Here is a 5,511-nt window from a genome sequence, read left to right as displayed (position 1 = left end):
GTTTGAAAAGGTGAAGGTTTTCATCCTGGAAGCTACAGTGTTGAAAGAGGCAAGTGTGGAGGCCAAAGACCCGGATGAGGAGTAGCAAGAGGCTGTGCTCAACCCTCTGGTGCTGCCTGCCTGATGCAACCATGGAGCTGCATGAAGAAGCAATAGAGGCTAAGGGTACACATCCAAAAGCCTTTAGGAGATCGGCTAGGATCAAGAACCGAGCTAACAAATAGCCCATATTGCAAGCCCCATCAGCAAGGTCTCTTTCCCCTCCTCCACGCCTCTAGCAGAAGGATGAAAAACGTGAATAAATCTCTTCCAAGTATTTCCTATTTTTGGGGGTCTCAAGTGATTGCATTGGAAATAATTTTTTATCAATTTTAAAGAAAGGATGGCTGCTCTTTTGGAAAACCAGCCAAGCACTACCATTTAGAGATTCTAATCCGATGAAATATTATGTATTTGAAAAGCAATCCATTATCTATTTAGTAGGAAATTCAAAATTATCACTTAACCACCTAGCAAGACAACCAAGATTGTCCAAGCTTGGACAGCAACAAGGGACGGTTGTGGCAGCCAAGATTCTTTTTTTTTTTTTTTAGAAATAATGTATCAAGGATTCTGTCTCACATCCGGATCCTCTCCATAGAGTGCATCGCCCATAGAGCTCCCATAGAGGCCTGACTGCGACACGTGGCGGAAATGAATCTAAGGGTAGTAAAGAAAGACACATCAATTTTGCCCATTTAACCCATTTATTCCCTATTTCGACCCATATCTGACACCCTTATTCGACCAAACCCACTCACCTCTCTAACCTCCATCCCAAAAACGCAGAGGAAGGTGCCACTGCAACCCTTGGTTCCGCTAGTGCGGTGACCATTTCGCCAAGTAACCATTCAAGTAATCATAATCTGGATAGTGTTCTTCAACGGTGGCTCTCATTGGCAAGAAGGCTCTTGCTTGACAATGGGTTTGCGATTGCATTGACGTGAGTTTGATTTTGATTTGTGATGAGGGTATTTCTTCCCAACCACGGCACGGGCATGGACCGGTCTTGACCAATGCTGTACCTTGGCCCTCCATCAGGCCGTGTTGCCACCTCGGCCCTTCATCAGGCTATGCTGCCACCTCGGCCCTCCATCAGGCCATGCTGTAATACCCCTCCCTATTTCCAATTTAAATGGTTTTTCTATTTTCTTTTACAAAAATCTTATGTGATTCAGCTTAGGGACCTAATCCACACCATTGTGTAATACCCCTCCCTATTTCCAATTTATATGTTTGTAATGATAATATATATTTGTATATATATATATATATATATATAATAGTTTTTTATGTAATTATAGATATCAATGTCATTAATGGGAACAAACAAGATAGTAGTTGGAATGGTTTGAAAATAGGACAAAAAAAAAAGACAAAGGGGAGTTAAAGATGAGAGACTTTTTGGGATGGGATGACATGTATGTATGACATTGCACAAAAGGGAGTAATATAATATATATAAATATTAATTTCATTGCACAAAAGGGGGGGCTTGTCTATTGTCAGTGGAGAAGAAAAGGAGAGGAAGAGTGAGATAAAGTTGGGTGGGACCTACCAATCCTTTTACCATTAACTCACCTTCCTCATTTGTTAGCTAAGAGACAAAGAAGAAAATCAAGAAAAGAAGAAGATAAGAGAAGAGAAAGGGGGAGGAATGCTCATGTACTAAGGGAGAGAGAGAGAGGCCGAGAGAGAGAGATATGGACATGAGAAAGGGATAGGTGGAGAGAGAAAGGGAAAGGGATAGTAAAGGTTTGTTTGTAAAGGGGGGGTGTGCATACAATCTTTCAATAAGAAAGAAAGGAAAGAAAGAACGGAAAGAAAAGAAGGGAAAGGAAAGAAGAGAGTTAAGAGGGAGATGGACTATTGGGGTGGCTATGATTTTCTCAAATTCAGGTAAAGAAAGTAAAGGAAAGGAGGAGGAGAGAAGGACTCCAACGATTTTGGTGGAGGAAGAGCTTCTCAATTGAAATTTGAGAAAAGAAAGAGGAAGTAGAGGTGAGGTTTTTACCTTTTCAAACCTTAGTTCTTCCATGGTTACATGAGTTTTAAAAGAAAGAGAAGGAGAGAGAGAGAGAGAAAAGTGAGTTGGGAGCGGGAGCTACTGCCAAGGCCAAGTTGCAGCCCAACCTCACGGCTTACTACTGTCCAACTGAGGTTTTGGCTTCTCCTCCCCTATTTTGGTATTTTTAAATCAATTTTGTTTAGTATAATTATGAAAAAAAATGGAAGCAATTATAGTTGGAATCCCACTATTATTTAACTTTTAAAAGGGCATTGTCTGAATAAGTTCGAAAGAGGAACCTACTTTAAGGAAATTGAAATATACATGAAACCTAGGACACTAAAGCTGATTTGATTATACTGGAAGTCTTCTAAGAGACCAAATCCAATGGTAAAGAGTAAAGAAAAAGAAACAAAAGAAAGGGGAAGTTTATGGCTATGTATATATGAAATGATTGTGTAACATGGACCAACAAAAGTTCTACTAAGACTACTAGTATGGATTTGTCATAATCATTAGAGAACACAATGGACCATGATCTAATAAGTTAACTACCCACTATCTTAGTCAATATTTTTTGATTAAAGTACTACTAAGAGTCGATTACGTACCATGGACTACTGTGTATTATGAAAGTTCGATCATTAGAGGAATTCCTGAATTCCTAGAGTACGCAGTCAGCCCAGACGCACTTTACCAAAATGGCCATAACTTTTTTTATAACATAGTAAATGACGTTCTGTCTTTTTTGTAAGATAATAGACTCATAGATATTTTGATCCATATAGGGCACGGATACTAGTTCCTTCAGAGTTGGTTCAAGTTTGACACGAAAGTTACCCAAAAACAGAGGACTGCAATTACTATTTTTAGCTTCAATCCTTTGGCATAGTCTTGTGGACCTAGCTCGGGTTGTTAGGCCATTTAGAAATGCTCCCACATCAATCGGAGATTAAGAAACCTATGTAAAAGCCTAAGTATATGATTTGGTTGGATGGTGAGTTTCAAGTAAAAGGATCAAGTCCGGCAGTAGCATATATAACAAAGTGAAAGCTTAAGTTTAGGAGTGATTACATACTTGAGTCATTAAGTTTGAAGTAATAAATTCTTATGTAGGTGATACAATTACCAGAGAACGTTAGCAGAAAGTGGTCCTCACAGTAATTTTTAGACATCATCTACAAGTGAGGGGAATTCGGCCATATCCTTACATATTTTGCCATTTACAGTATATATATGTATGTCATTGCCTCTAAGATCTGTTTTATGTTTTTATATGTATCAAAATATTGTTTTCATGATTTTTTTTATAAGTGTGAGGCATGATAGACATAAGAAAAAATTAAGACATAAAATGGACCGAAGCAAAAAGTTGTCAAAGTCCTTTCTAATAGAGGAACTGGGAAGGATAATGGGGTCTTTTAATGCCCACCCTACTGGTATGGGACAGTCAGGGGAGGACCAATAAGGGCTCCATCAATATCCCGCTCCACCCAAATGTTGAAATTGACAGTGACAATTGGGTGCCGAAGTTGGTAAGCAAGACAACAAAGAATAAAAAAATAAATAAAAGAAAAGATTAAAGATACACGCTCAAGACACGACCCAGATCCTTTGAGCTCAAGAGCAAGAAAAGGGTGAGGCATTGAGAGAGGAACTTGTGGGATGAATTCTCAAGACACGATCCGGATCCTTTGAGCTCAAGAGCAAGACAAGGGCGAGGCGTTGAGGGAAAACATCCTACCCAAAAGTAAGCAAGTAAAGGTAAAAGAATAAGAAAAAGAGTAAGAAAGAAAAGATAGGTTAAAGAGGAAAAAGGATAATGTTGAGGTTGATAATTATTTGATTTTGAATGACATGCATGTCAATATATGTATGATCATATATATTATATTTTCAGATTTATGCATTGACAAAAGTAGCACGTGATTTGTATGATGTTTCTTTAATCATGCATGTTTTACTTCATGATATGATTGTGTTTTCCTCACTAAGCTAGTTGAGCTTACCCCATGATATATAACTATTTTACAGAGCCAGAACATGTGCCATGTCATTGTGCACAATGTGTATTTGGTGACAGAGGTGCTGATTTTCCTTCCTCCAAGAAATAATCTGAAGATATAACTAAGCTAGACTTTGCCAGACTTTTTGAAAGAATGTTGTAATAACTTTACAATGGATTACAGTACGTTTAATGTATTTGATAGATATAGATATATTAAGACTATTAATGTGTAATGAAGTTATAAGTATGACGACTTAGCTTCCGCTGTAGAAATTTCGATATGTTTTCAGATTAGTTTCCGCTGTGTGTATGTGTTTGGGTAAAAGAATTGTAAGATTATGCTGTTATTTAACGGTGGCCTGCGAGGGCTTGCACCCATATCTTACCCATATTTAGGGGTGTTACACGTGCTATCACCTTGGCCCTCCATCAGGCCGTGCTGCCACCTAGGCCCTCGATCAGGCCGTGGTTCCACCTCGGCCCTCGATCAAGCCGTGTTGCCACCTCGGCCCTTCATCTGGCTGTGCTACCACCTCGGCCCTCCATCAGGCCGTGTTGCCACCTTGGCCCTCCACCAGGAAGTGCTGCCACCTCAGCCCGACGTCAACAACAAGGTTTCCAGAAACGTGCTTTCGCCCACCCCTACATTCAAGGAACATAATCCCTATTCAGAAGGACAGGACTCTATCCACTACACGTCACCATAGACGTCTATCCCTCACCCGATTTGCCTTTCTGAGATAAGAGGGGAATATTCCCCTAGAATATCCTAAGACCCAAAATATTCCCAGAATCACAGAGCCACTCCCCTCAAGGACTCCACACCTAAACAGGAGTCTTCACAATCTTCTCCCACTCTTCCTCCATCAGCAGCCTATAAATACCAAGGTAAGCCTCCATCATGGGGGATGGAGCACTCACTTCTTCTTTTACTGGAAAAGCTCTCTTGAGCATCTGCTGTGGAAAGATGTGACTTAGGCATTGGAGAGTCCCTTGTAGGGTCAGCCTGGCTCTCCCCTATCATCTCTTCTGTGTAGGTCGGCTAAAGCACCAGGAACTGCAAGGAAGATTATCCAGTCAATTTTTACCGCATCAATTTTTTACAGATGATGTTGTGGTGTTGGTTGCAACAGTCGGTGATGGAGATTGTAATGGTGGGGTTATTGATATTGAAGATTGAGGATTGTATAATGGGGAGGAAGATGAGAAAGAGAAAGAAAAGGGGTTTTAGATTTGGATTTGGAGGAGGACTGGGTGGTATGGAATTGATGGTGGAGGTATTTCTGGTAGATTGGGAGGAGAGACGATGTTGGGTTGAAATCGAAATAGATGCCACTGCTTTCTTTTCCAATTTTAGCTTCAAATTTCTCAATCTGAACTTCAAATTTCTCAATCTGAATTATAGATTTCTTCTGATGCATTACATACATGCTATGATGAATGACGAATCAATCTA

Source organism: Macadamia integrifolia, chromosome 10 (assembly GCF_013358625.1).
Source record: "Macadamia integrifolia cultivar HAES 741 chromosome 10, SCU_Mint_v3, whole genome shotgun sequence".
In the NCBI taxonomy this organism is placed as follows: Eukaryota; Viridiplantae; Streptophyta; class Magnoliopsida; order Proteales; family Proteaceae; genus Macadamia; species Macadamia integrifolia.
Note: the sequence above shows the minus strand (reverse complement) of the source record.